We start from the raw sequence: 14,634 nt of genomic DNA, 5'->3' as shown, positions 1-14,634 counted from the left end.
AAACATAGAAACATATAAAATAGGTGCGGGAGCAGGCCATTCGGCCCTTCGAGCCTGCACCGCCATCCAATATGATCATGGCTGATCATCCAACTCAGTATCCTGTACCTGCCTTCTCTCCATACCCCCTGATCCCTTTAGCCACAAGGGCCACATCTAACTCCCTCTAAACTATAACCAATGAACCGGCCTCAACTACCTTCTGTGGCAGGGAGTTCCAGAGTAATGTACCAAGGGAGACTCATTTTGGATACTTCTTTTACAGAGGTCATCCAGCTTCTGCTATTCTTTCCCCCACTATCATTGTTCATCCTCCTGAAGCAGGTGAGGCAGTAATACCATTGAGAGGTCAGCAGAAACCTAGCATAATTATGCATCTGTGGTTAAAAAGAATCAATCTCAGCTTTTAGAGTAATAACAATGGCCTTCCTTGACCAGTTGTACTGAATTTATATCCATCCTCAGGCAAAATAAATCTATTCTTTCTTCACAAATGTATATTTGTTCTTCTGAAACTTGAAACAGTCAAGTATTTAGAGATATTCTTCCTCATAAAGCATCATCATCATCTACATTACTAAAAGTCTGATCTTGACCGCTTTTGGCACACTGTGCTGCGATTTCCGAGAGAACGCCGCCACCTATGGCCGTCATTTTTTGGCCACCTCGCTCAGAGCCCCCCTCCGCCTTCCGTGACTGGAGGATTTTTCCCATCGAAGAAAAATCAGAGAGATATTAATGTTTTTTTTTAATTGCCACTCTCTCTGCTGCAGGGGGAGGGACTATAAAACCCAGAAGTGTAATCCCTCACTCAGTCTCTGCCAGACCCATGAAGCGAGAGGGTCACGGCTCTGAGCTGCGAATAACACTGAACGCATGTACACTCCACGGTGAGTCCCCTCGATGCGGCTGTAAAGTGGCTGCTGCCCAATTGTTTGCCTCGCCTTTTTTCAAAGTTTGTGTTCACAAAATGAATTTTGGTTGTCAGGTGGCTGCTGCCCAATTGTTTGCCTCGCCTTTTTAAAATAGTTTGTGTTCACAAAATGAATTTTGGTTGTAAGGTGGCTGCTTCCCAACTGTTTGCCTCGCCTTTTAAAAATGTTTGTGCTCACAAAATGAATTTTGGTTGTTGGGTGGCTGCAGTCAAATTGTTTGCCTTGGCTTTTAAAATCGTTGCAACAGTTGGCTACCAGCCCAAGAATCCATTCGGCCCACAATGTCTATACTAGCCCTCTGGAAACCAGTATCTTCGGCTCGTAACACCCATACTAGCACAACAGAAAGCCCCCCCACTGGCGAGCAATATTGGAATTGGTGGAGAGGTGGAATATAGCGGTGGTGACCAGCTCTCCCGTGTGATGCTGGGACCCAACGGGTCCCATTTAGTCTAGTTCTTTTTAGTCTTTCCACTTGTACTGGGTAATGTACCTGTGAACACAGTTGGCATCAAACACAGTTACATACTCAATCGACCAAATAGCTGAATAACATTGGGCTCATTGTCTCATTTAGTTAAATAGTGCTTTATTGTCACGCGTGCAAAACATAGTCTTTCCTGGAACCTCTTGCCGTGCCCAAATAATATTGTGCAATGTTGTCCATTTGTCAACCACAATAGCAGGACCATTGAAAACAACATAAAACACCAACATCATCAACCACTGAATGTGCAATTAATATCTGCTTACATTTCAGTATGGAGTTACTACTTTAAATATATGAATGTGTTAATTACAATGTTCAACGGGACCAATCCATTCTGTTGCAACCACTTCCTTTTCTATCCCTTCTGACCCTTCTAATGCTCTCTCTTCTCTTCCTTCAAGATAAGTGGCAACCTACAATTAATTTTATGTTCATGTTCTATCACGAGCATGTCTTATCTTATGGATTTGGTCAACTACTGGCATGAGCATCCTCTCTGATAGTATCAGTTCTAATTTTTAACAGCTACATTGGCCAGAGCCAGCTTCCACAGCTGTTATGTTTTATTTTTGATTTTAACTGTGATAGCCAAGAATCAATGGTGTTAAATCGTGTTGCTCTCGCTCAGGTAGGGTTTCAAGTCTCCGTGATGCCATCATTCACCGGCAAACAGCTAAAGGGATCAGTAATGCTCCCTTGTGTTTTCCATTCCATTCGAACGACATTCCAGACATGTTTAAGTGTTGATGGTTGCTTAATAGAGAAACAAATTTTATTGTGTGCGACATGGAGGAAAATAAATTAAACCAACAACATTGGCCTTGATTTTTCTCCCGACGGTAATAAAAGTAGGGTTACCAGTGAAAATGTCAAATGCTTGAAACACAATTAAAACTGGGACTGCTAGAAATGTACAGGCACTCAGTGAATTGAAGAAAGGTTCACCTAAAATGTGAGCATTTTTCTGTTCTACAGAACCAATATAACGGCAAAATGCTGGAAATCCATTGCAAACAGATCCTGCAGAAATAAAGGTTAATATATGCAGGGCAGACTCAAATCCCACTGCAGAAAGCGACAGATTTAAATTCAAATAATGAAATGAGTCTAGAGTAAAAAAGTCAACTTCAGCAAAGGTGAGTGAGCATGTAAATGCTGGAGTGTCATAAAGACTCATCATACCTAAGCCGAGACATTAGTGATGGTCAATAAATATTGTTCGTCCACATTGAACAAATACATAACAATAAATACTCTCCCTGACCTCATCAATAAAAGAGCTTAAAATGGCTGCGGTGCCCAACACTGAGAATCTCTTTCAGTCTTATACATACATCTCGGCAACATCCACCATCTTCCTCTATTCTAGGTAAATGCATAATTAATCATATCATAGGAGGAAAGCAAATGGCGATACACTGGGGCAGTGGTAGAGTGGTGCCTTATGGTGCCAGAGAGCCAGGTTCGATCCTGACTCTGGGTGCTGTCTGTATGGAGTTTGTACGTTCTCCCTGTGACCATGTGGGTTTTCTTCCAATGCTTCAGTTTTCCAAAGAAGTGCAGATTGTAGGTTAATTGGCTTCTGTAAATTGCCGCTGGTGTGTAGGATGCAAAACTGGAATAAACAGATCTTTAGTGTACGGGTGATCGATGGTTGACGTGGACTTCGTGAGCCGAAGGGTCTGTTTCCACTCTGCATCTCTGAACTAAACTAAACTCAAACTATCAGGAGAATATCATAAATTTATTTTGTAAACTAGCATCTGCAGTTCCTTGTTTTTACATGAGAATATTAGTAATTAATAAACAGGAAGTACAGTTAGATTAATAAAGCTGGTTACCAAGAATCAATCTAAAATATTTTAAATACAGTACAAGCTAGATTTCATGTAGGGGGCAGATCCTCTGATGATCCTGGGCTCACTAGCTGCTGATTGTTGACTGTGTTGTTTATTCCATCGCACTCCCTGGCAGATATTTCCATGGGAGGCTGTTTTGCAGCTGATCAGATCGATTGACCCTGTGCAGCGTTCTGCTGTGCAGGAGGGGTCTCAGTGTACCCATACTCCCAGAATTGTTACCACGGACAGGAAGACCCTGCGCTGCTTCTTAAAACCCTCACTGAATGTCAGACGCGAGAGCCACTAAAAATAATAGTTCACAAGTAGAGCTGCTACCTCACAGAGCCAGAAACCCAGGTTCAATCCTGGCCTTGGGTGCTGTCTGTATGGAATTTGCAAGTTCTCCCTGTGAATGCGTGGGTTTCCTCCAGGTGCTCTGGTTTCCTCCCACATCCTTAAGATGTGCAGGTTTGTAGGTTAACTATCATCAAAAATTTGCCTGAGTGCGTATGGAGTGGACAAGAACATGGGATAACATAGAACTAGAGTGAGCGGGTGATCTTTGGTCTGCCTCGACCCGTTGAGCTAACCAACCTGTTTTCATGCTATATCTTTCAATCAATCGATGTTGTATTTTATAATTAAAGCTCTGAAAAATCAACAACAAAAAAATTTGAATACAATAAACCCCCTTATAATGGACCATGGAGGGGGGGTGAAATGGTATTCATTATTGCTGATTGTCCAATATAACCGAGTAGGGTATGTAATTGAAACAAAGTTGGAGAAGATGGTTAATACACAAAAGGACACAAAGTGCTGGAGTAACTCAGCGGGACAGGCAGCATCGCTAGAAAACATGGATTGGTGACGTCGGGACCCTTCTTCAGACTGATTGCTGAGTTACTCCAGCACTTTGTGTTGTTTCACCTTAAAACTAAGTCGCTGATGTGCACCGGTGGGCCCTTCTTCACCAGCTACCGCATGGTCCAGTTGATGCAGCTGTTGTGGCTCATGTTGTAACCACTGATCAGCCGCCAATGACAGAACGTACTTGGTCACTGTGGGGCTCCCTCCCCTCTCACCAGCTGCCGCATCTTCCTGTCGGTCATCTCTTTGTATACTCCACTGCCGCCTCCTCCTCTATCCCCCCCGCAGTCGCTGATATCTTCCAAGGTATAGTATGTCAGTGACTCTGGGGGGAGAGGGAGGAAGAGGCGGTGGTGGAGCGGGCAGCAGACAAAGCGACGGCCAACGGGAAGAAGCAGCAGCTGGTGAGAGGGGAGGGAGCCCGTGGGTGACTGAATGCATCCTGTCTGGGCAGCAGCCTGAATAGTGCTGTCCCCAAAGGGCCACAGTGTGAGCCACAACAACAGCCATGGTGACCGAACGTGCAGTGGGTGAAAAAGGGCTCGCTGGTGCACCTTGCAAACTGGGGGTGGCGTTGGAGGCCGGCACTGGGGAGGCAGTGCGAGCTGGGAATGGCGTGGGCAGGTCCATCTCCTATAACCAAAATGCGTCATAAAGGATCCGTTAAAATGAGGGCTTACTGTACATTTAAGTTCCCATACTTCAATCAAATAAAAACATCTAATTTGGGAGCAGTAATTTCCTCCCATTGACTTCAATGAGGCGACTGTACTTGTGCCAGGTTAACCTGGCACTGGCTCAGCAGCAGCAATATTTCCCAACCTTGGATCTAGGGACTCTGCACTCCCCCATCACACTCCACATAGGGCTTCAGCCTTTGCTCCACAATCCCAAACTTCCTGAGAAACCGACAGATCTGAGCAGACTGCCAGGTTAGAAGCAGAAGATCTGAGCCATAATGTCTAGACATAAATTACTGCAAATAAGTGAATTAAGAAAAAGAATTAGGACTGGCACTGCTGTTTGGATTTCGGTGCTGGGTTAAGTGCTGATTTGTGGAAAGAGAGACAGAAGTCTGCCTTGATATGCTCTAGTACAGGGGCATTGAGTTGGGCCTTAAGCTAAAGACTCATTAGTGAGAGAATTTATGGATAGCTATTTCTCAGAGTACTTCTGAAAAAAATTCATAATGGAAGAAAAGGTAGTGTAAGAAAACCAGTCAGCAGTCTCGAGGTAGCTATAGGTAGATGGTGGAGCAGGCCTCCAAACACCGGTCCAGCCAACTGAGATAATAGCAAGGAACGACAGATGCTGGTTTATACCAATGATAGACACAAAATACTGGAATAACTCAGCAAGTCAGGCTTCATCCCTGGAGAACATTTGGTCAGAACCCTTCTTCAGACTGATACTTGTACCTGATCCTTGTGAGAGTAGGAAGAATACAGGGAGAACAACCGCAAGGCTGACCCAGGCACCATAGCACACAAAGATGCCACGCTGATAAAACTGTTGCTTTATTAGTTTGGCATCATTGTGTGCAATGGTGCCTGGGTCAGAACTGCTGTTGTTCTCCCTGTATTCTTCCTACTCTCCAAGGATCAGGTACAAGTATAATAGTCGCTATTCAGATGACAATAGGAGAAAGGTAACATTTTCTGCAGCCATTATTCAGAAAGGAGTATGGTAATGTGAAGGGAAAGGAATTTGAAAGGAATAAGTAGGATCTGGTAGAAAGAATGATCTCCAAGAGCAATACAAATGTTACCTGACACATTCTAATTGGCAATGTAAAAGATAATGGTAAAGGCTTGTTGTGAGAAGAGGAGGCTCCGTTACACATACTATTGATACAGGCACTGGGATCACTTTGTCTTTGGGACTGGCTGCACCTGAAATTGAGAGGGATGTTTGTCAGTGGAAATGTCATTTAATGTCAAGGAGAAATTATTGAACTTTAAGTTAACCTCAGTGAAGATAGGCACCATCTTGTACTGGTCTGATGCAAATATTACTCACCAGTCCATTTGTGAATGTTGTCTGCATGTATGGATCTAATTGCCTGAGGAGGTGTGAATAGAATGAACACAATAAAATCTTCAGTGAACATTACCAGTTTGTGCAAAAGCAAAATCCTACAAATACTGTCAATGAAATAAAAGCAGATCAAAATAAGCAGCTGGCAGGCAGCATCTAGCGAAAAAGAAACATAATTGACATCTCAAGTCAATAACCTTTTATTACATTGATGTCAATCAGATGTTGCCTTAATGTTAACTCAATTCTCACATCAGTCTGGAATATAGTTATTTGACCTGCCTCTGGACAGGTGCAGTACGGAGTCAAATTGATCTGGTAGAACCCAAACCAACTATCATACAATAAATATCTCATAAAAGCACTGTCATGACATCTTCCGCGACTTTCCTGAGTTTAAAACATCTAAATTAGCCAATACTTGCCGAAGTTCTTTACAACTGTTCGTTCCATTGGAAATAATAATGGGGTAGTTGGTGAGCCAGGTCAAACCTAGAGAGGATTCTGGCTCCAAAGCACATTTGGAGAAGTAGAAGCAAAAGTTGAGGTAGATTTGGCACTTCATTATAGAATAGAAATCTGAAGTTTGCACATGTTTATATGGAAAATGGCTGCAAAACCTGCGCCCCTTTATATTGTGTGAGAGGTTTGGTGTGGTTGTCAGTGTTGGTCGGCCATTTCAGTGCAGTTTAGAATCAACCACATTGGTGTGAATCTGGAAGGGCATAGACACAAGATAAGGCGAAACTGGCAGCTTTTCCTCCTTTACGTATTAATTATCCAGAAGCTTTGTGAAATTCATACAATTATCAATACCATTTTTATTTTACAGATTATTTAGTAAACTGAATTTATATATCTCATGTGCTATGGTGGAATTTGAAGCTACATTTCCATGTTGTTAGTCCAGGCTTCTGGATTGCTGGTCAGTGACATATCCACCATGCTAACATACCTGACATTTTTGGATTATGCATTCCTGAAAGTGCACACTCAGAATCCATCCGACCAAGCTTTCTAAGTAATATACTTCAATGAAAGCTTTTCTCATTTAAACTCCAGTGAACATAGGGTCAATTCAATCCCATCTGAACCAACAATTTCCTATCATCACAAAGCTTGTGAATCCTTGTTTTACGCCTCCAAACTGTACATGTCCATTTTGTACCAATGAACACCAAATGTGGTGCTGTTTGTGTGGAGTCTGCACATTCCCCAGTGACCACAATGGGGTTCCAATGAGGGCTCTGGCTTCCTCCTTCAACCACAAACTGTACAAATGTTATTGAAATTTGATTGAAAGATACAGCATGGAAATAGACCCCTCGGCCAACTGAGTCCATGCTAACCATCGGTCAGCAGTTCACACAAATACTATGTTATTCCACATTCTTAACCATTACATACACACGAGGGGAAATTTACAGAGACCAATTAACCTACAAACCCACACTTCTTTTGGGATGCTGGAGGAAACTGGAGCACGCAGAGAAAACCCACATTGTCACAGAGAGAACGTGCAAACTAAGTACAGGCAGCACACGAGCACTGGATCAAAACCAAGTTTCTAGCGCTGTGAGACAGCACCTCTACCAGCTGCACCACTGTGCTGCAGCACATTGTCTACTGTAAATTGCACCTAATGCATAGATGAGTGGTAGAATCTTAGGGAAGTTCATGTGGGGAGAATAAAATGGGATTAGTGTTTCAGCCTAATACCAATTTTCGGCAATTAGTCCATAGCCTTGCAGGTTACAGCATACAAGTAAGCATCCATCTTTAAATGTGTATGAAGGAACTGCAAATGCTGACTTAATCCAAAGATAGACAAAAAATGCTGGAGTAACTCAGCAGGACAGGCAGTATCTCTGGAGAGAAGGAATGGGTAATATTTTGGGACGAGACCCTTCTTCAGACTCAATTTCTTTCTTCAGTTTCTACTATCCTTTTTTGTTTAGTTTGCAGATGCAGAATGGAAACAGGCCCTTCAGCCCACTGAGTCCATGCCAACCATTGATCGCCCATTCACATTAGTTCTATATTATCCCACTTTCTCAGTCACTCCCTGCAGGGCAATTTACTGAGGCCAATTAACCCACAAATCTGCATGTCTTTGGGATGTATGAGGAAACCAGAGCACCCGGAGGAAACCTACACAGTCACAGGGATAATTTACAAGCTCCATACATATGGTCGCTAAGGTCGGGAATGAACCCAGGTCTCTGGCGCTGTGGGGCAGCAGCTCTACAAGCCGCAACCACCATGGTGCCCATTTACCTGTTAGGTTTTAGTCTTGAGACACAAAATAAAAACAAAGCCAGCTTGTCTCTTTTTAGATTCAATGCTGCCAATGAAAAAGGCTCTTTGCTGTAGGTAATTCATCAACCCAGAAGCAGGAAATCAACCGCAAGTGAAGAGCCAACAGCGGCACCTTAAAAAGAGCAAAATGAAACAGTAACATGGTCAGGAGTTAACTTGTTTGCAGAACTTATAGACTATCATGTCATAGCAGTAGAAGCTATTAAAGCTCAAAATAGAAGTTGTTGCAAAACTCCATTCAGTTTTCATTAATGGCAGCGAAAGAACCCTCCAAGTCACTGGAGCAAAAAACTGCAGGTGGTGGAAATCTGAAACAAGAACAAAGAATGAAGAAAGTGTTCAGCGGGTCTATTTCTCTCCTCACTGATACTGCTTAATCTGTTGAGAACTTCCTATAGTCTCTGTTTCTGAAGCCTTCAAGTCACAGTGGCTGAATCCTGGCTTTCATTCCCTGTCTTTGTTGGAGTGATACAGAAACTGACAGGAACAATGTAGGCAGATGAAAATAGCAATGGGGAGCAGTTACACAAGGGACTGCAGATGCTGGAATCTTGTGCAAAAAATAAACAACTGGATGAACTCGGCAGGTCAGGCTGCATCTGTGCAGGGAAATAGACAGACAATGTTTCAGATCAGAAGCCCAGGTTTCTTGGATCATAGTTGGGCAGACAACAAACAAGGTGGTGAATGAAGCATTTCTGGTCTGGCAGGAGCTTTAGCCCCTTTATAGTTCTGTTTTTTCAGATGGAACAGAAGTTGATTTTGGCATCTTCTCAATTAAGGAGTTCTGTCGGTATCACATTCTGAATGTTGTAAAGTTCAATTAAAATGTTGTTGGTGTTTCTTTTTCCACGTTATCAGGAGTGACTGCATTCTTAATATTGCTGACGAAACCTGACAGTATGAGGGTATGACACTGATTTAATTTGTGAAACGGCTAACTAAATTTCCCACTTTAATTCCCTCTGCTAATCATAAATATCTCCTCTAAACATAATTAAACTCCCACAAATGTCAAACATGACAATATTTTTGCTGACACTTAATTCACCTATCAGTCGAATGATGGAATATACTCCACTTGCCGAGCCTAATCCAGCTGCGACAACATCTCAGAAATTGGACACCATCCAGGAGAAACCAATCTGCCTGCTTGGCACCTCATCCACCACCTTAAGTACTTCCTTCCACTTCAGTACACCAAGGCTCCAAAATGTTGCTTATAGGTCGCTCCATCACCTCCCAAAGCCAGAACCTCTATTATTTGAAATGTTGAAACATACAGCATGGAAACGGGCCCTTCTGCCCATCATACCCATGCCGACCATTGATCATCCATTCACACTAGTTCGATGTGTGGCCGATTAACCTACAAACCACACGTCTTTCAGATGTGGCAGTTCATAAGTAGGTTATAAGTTCATAAGTGATGTCAACAGAGCTAGGCCATTCGGCCCCACACTACTTCCGTGTGGCAGCGCCTTGTGGCAGCAGCTCGACTGCAGTCTGTCCGTCTTTTCTTTCTTTTTGTCCCGTTAGGTGTGTTTTTGGTTTTATTATTTAGATGTGTATATGTGGGAGGATGGGGAGTGGGGAACCTTTTAATCTCTTCCCTGTATGGGACCCGACCTTTTCCCTGTCGGGTCTCCATTGTCATTGGGCCTAACATCGTGGAGCCTGCAGACTCACCATCGCGGAGTTGGCCAATCTCGGAGCGATCTATCTTCGGACTGATCTATCTTTCCCTCTTAACCCCATTCTCCTGCCTTCTCCTCATGGCCCCCTGACAACTGTACTAATCAATAATCTAACAATCCCTGGTAAATTCATGTGATAGTAGTAGAATTGGACCATTCGGGAGGAAAGTGGAATTCCTGGAGGAAACCCAGGCTGTCACAGGGGGTACGTGCAAACTCCACACAGACAGCACCTGAGGTCAGGATTAAACCCGGGTTTCTGGCGCTGTGGGGCAGCAGCTCTGACAGCTCATATCTGGGCATATCATAATGTGTAAGAAGGAACTCCAGATGCTGGTTTAAACCGAAGATAGACCCAAAAAAGCTGGTGTATCTCAGTGGGACAGACAGCATCTCTGGAGAGAACTCTTTCTCGGCCCGAAACATCACCTATAGGGTGATTTCACGAAAGGTCACTGGAGCGTAGATCCGCACCCACGTGAACGAAAATCTGAAGTGGAGTACATGCTATACATCCGGTACATGTTAGTGAATGGGAAAACACGCACTTTCACACCCGTTAAAAACATCGAAAACGGCCAGTTTTTGAGCTGCAATTTACTGTGCCAGTCGGGGTAACCGTGAGGCACAGCTACCTAAATTTACAGTCCGAAAAAAAGATAGAAACTAAGGTAAATTCAAGAGGGAGCTGAAGGTGCAAATCCAGCGGAAATGCTTATCGGACATTTGCCGTGGAGATTTAAAGATCCAAAATATTGGGAATTATCGCGTTTGCTCGCTGCATTTCATCAAAAGTAAGGCATTATTGAATTTTTTATCTTTATTGATGAAATGCAGCGAGCAAACACGATAATTCACGATATTCACAGTAAATATTCACAGTAAATTGCAGCTCAAAAACTGGCCGTTTTCGATGTTTTTAACGGGTGTGAAAGTGCGTGTTTTCCCATTCACTAACATGTACCGGATGTATAACATGTACTCCACTTCAGATTTTCGGTCACGTGGGTGCGGATCTACGCTCCAGTGACCATTCGTGAAATCACTCTATTCCGTAACATAGGATTGTTCCGATATGAACGGTCCTCGACCTGAAACACTAACTCTGTTTGTCTTTCCACTGTTCTATGCTTCACCTGCTAAGTGCTTCCAGCATTTTTGTTCATAATTTAAGATTTCTAGCATCTGCCGTTTTTATTATTTTAAAAAGATGCTTTAAAGATTGCGTTCAGGTGCAACCCCTTATGGGCGCTTAGAAGTGGCCCGTTTGCGCTTTAAGAGAAATCTATTGGTAATCCCTTAGTTTTTAATTTGTCACGTGTTATTTAATCTGAACAGCAGACTCCGCATTGCTGCTAACATTTCTATTGCGATTTCGTTCCACTTTCATTCGAAGCATCTTTGATGCAATAACAGCGAAGTTGAGCTGGAGTGCAGCAAGTCCGCGCAAGCTATCCTTGCACAGGATGGCACCGTGATATCACACGCATCACCGTCGTCCCATCAGCCATCCACTAACACCAAGAGCTCTGATCAAATCCCCCCTACCCCGCGCCCAGTTTTACTGGGATATCCCAAATCTTGTTGACCCCAGCCTTCGTGCGGTGACACGGTTCACCGATAGCAGACAAACCAAACTCCGAAGTGGCAGCCGTAGAGCCGGCGAGGTGATCCTGAGACTGAGCAGCAGGCAAGGGGGGTGGATATGTGGTTTGTTCCTCGTCCTCGGCACCGGCTGCCTGTTGCCCGTGAAACCTGAAACCAGAGGCAGGGAAGCTCAAGTCTGTCATTGCAGCCCTCGGCTGCTGCATACACACGCACACACACACACACACACACACATATATGAGACAACAAAAACACTGTGTCTGCCTCTCCCCGAGTAGGAACTCGCCGCGCCGCTCACTCTCTGCAAACGCTGGCACTTTACAAGTGAATGTCACCGGACTCCAGGGTTGCAATAAGGTAGCGGGGTAGCGGGCTGACAGCCCATTACACCCCCTCCCTCCCTCTCTTCACCTCACCCCCCTCCCCTCCCGGGACTCCGTCGTTGCAGATGGTCTGAACAGTCAGAAGAGAAGAGAAGGAAGGGGATAAAACTTTTCACTGAAGTGACAGCTTATTTTAGCTCTACTTCCTCTCTGGGCTGGTGCTTCTACCGCGGGGCCGGCCCATGGCTGTGAACTCCTCGGGTGTGTGAACAGTCCTCTCCACTTGGTTTCCCGCTCCCAGTTTTGACCTCTTCTCGTCGACCCCACCACGGTAGGTTAATATATATATATATATATATTTAAGGTGCTATTTCTGTGTGCCGGACAGTAAAGGTCGAGCCGGCCTTCACTGCCACCAGGAAGCAGCTGGTTTGCAGCGGCGGGGGCTGTCTATGTTCGATGCCATTGGGCAGCATCGCTGCTGCTGTAAATGAGTAATTGACTAAGTTAGATTAGTTCATCAGCTTCTGACCTACCTAATGGCTAATCATGACACAAATCGTTTGGGGACCATTCAGTGCGACTGCAAATCCCGCCGCTCTCCGTAAATGGTCCCTGATGTGGTATTATACAGGTGTACCGGTGTTTTCCTGCAACGGGTGGCCAAGTCTACTAATTCAGAGTTAACCGCGTTTACGGTTATTGGGGACGTATCTCATAATGTATTTCCTCCCCGCGGTGTTGAATATGTCACCACGGCGTCTCGTGTCACCGGCACTTACGTGGAACATTTTCTTGTTATCGGAATAAAATGCAGGAATCTTAAGGTTATGCAAGATGTGGTCAAAGCCCGATGCCGGGTCAGTGGAAGTGCTGGATATGGATATAATTAATATAAGATAGTCACAAAATGCTGGAATAACTCAACGGGAACAGGCAGCATCTCTAGAGAGAAGGAATGGGTGACTTTCGAGGCCCTTTTTTAGATTGGGTCTGGACCCGAAGTGTCACCCATTCCTTCTCTCCAGAGATGCTGCCTGTACCGTTGAGTTAACTCCAGCATTTTGTGTCTATCTTCGGTGTAACCAGCATCTGCAGTTCCTTCCTACATATAATTAACAGTCTCGCAGGGAGCACACGAGGATCCCCTGAGAAGCATCCAGGCAATATTATTGAAAGTAACTTTGCCACGAACATACACGAGATCCCACTGTCTGGCTGGCCCGAGCCACTGGTTTAATTTGTGGTTGGAAAATGTGAATGGCCTGCCCTGCGTTGTGAATAGGAGCTGCTGGCGTCTGGTTAAAACATTTACAGCCTCCACTGCTGTCGGCTTCATTCACATTTACCATTCACTAGCTGGAAGAAGGGAAACAAATGGAAAACCTGTGATTTTGCGGAGAGCATTGAACAGTACGGCACTGGAGCAGGCCCTTCAGCCTATAACGTGTGTGCCCAACATAATGCCAAGATAAAAATAATCTTATCTGTCTGCAAATGATCCTTATTCCCCCGTACCCTGCATATCCATGTACCCATCTAAAACCTCTTAAAGCTACAATCGTATCTGCCACCACCACCCCTGGCAGTACGTTCCAGGCACCCACCACCCTCTATATAGAAAACTTGCCGCGCACTGCCCCCTTAAACGTTGTCCCGCTCACGTTAACACCATGCCCTCTAGTCTTGGACATCCCATCCCTGGGAAAACAAATCTACCCTGACAAGTTGTCAGATCTTTTGCTCTGCCACAGATTGTTCACTTGTGATCCACGCCCGAGCAATGACGATTTCCACCAAAGATAGTGAAATGATCTTCAAATTGTACAACCTCAACACACAGTCACACTTTGACAGCGTCAAGGACTTTTACAACAGGTTCACATTGTCGTCATATAATGATAAACCCGCTGACCTATATATGCAGCTATTGTACTGACCTTCTTCCCACAATAATACATTCCTCCCACCCCCATCCTCCCGCACCATAAGAATACATATTTAAGCAGCTGGCTGGAGGCACGATAGGGGCAAGAATTTTGCAAGTTCTGCTTCTCACGGTAGCTTTGCTCGCTGCCGCAGCGCCTCGTTTGTATTTCACTCTCCTGGGTTTTAACTCTCTTTTATTGCAGTTTGCTGCAGTTTCATTACTGTATTTGCTCTCCCAGTCACCGTGTTTAATCTGTGGCCCCACTGGTGTGCGTTCGCATCTACAGTGTAGCATGTTTGGCAATCAGAGGGCTGGCTCTGCCGATGGTGAGAGGGAAGGAATGTTCCCTGTCTCCTGGGGCTCAGGCTGGTGCTTCTGTTTAAACACCCAGCGCGCAGCAGCTGCATTGAATAGGAATGCTATTTTTCTACATAATATTCTACCAAGTGGCACTACCACAGTGCCAGGTCGCTGCCTGCACCTGACATCGCTGCTCATTCACTTGCCAAAAGGAGCCTTTAGATAGCAAGCAGAAAAAAAGTGCGGGATTGGTCGCAACACGTATGCTATTGGAGGACCAGGAG

The 14,634-nt window shown here is 44.5% G+C and overlaps 1 protein-coding gene across 2 annotated transcripts in view; it reads left to right on the top strand.

Moving 5' to 3' along the window:
• Positions 1 to 12,175: 12,175 nt before the first annotated feature.
• The window catches only part of arhgap24 (Rho GTPase activating protein 24), a 467,578-nt gene continuing 465,119 nt past the window's right edge, over positions 12,176 to 14,634 (top strand). For both annotated transcript variants that reach the window (XM_055640060.1, XM_055640045.1), the window contains exon 1: positions 12,176 to 12,451. The gene's annotated coding sequence lies outside the window, so the exon portion shown is untranslated. The remainder of the gene's footprint in view (positions 12,452 to 14,634) is intronic.

This window comes from Leucoraja erinacea, chromosome 1 (assembly GCF_028641065.1).
Source record: "Leucoraja erinacea ecotype New England chromosome 1, Leri_hhj_1, whole genome shotgun sequence".
NCBI classification, from domain to species: Eukaryota; Metazoa; Chordata; class Chondrichthyes; order Rajiformes; family Rajidae; genus Leucoraja; species Leucoraja erinaceus.
The sequence above is the reverse complement of the archived record's forward strand: the minus strand, read 5'-3'. Positions and strand labels throughout refer to the sequence as shown.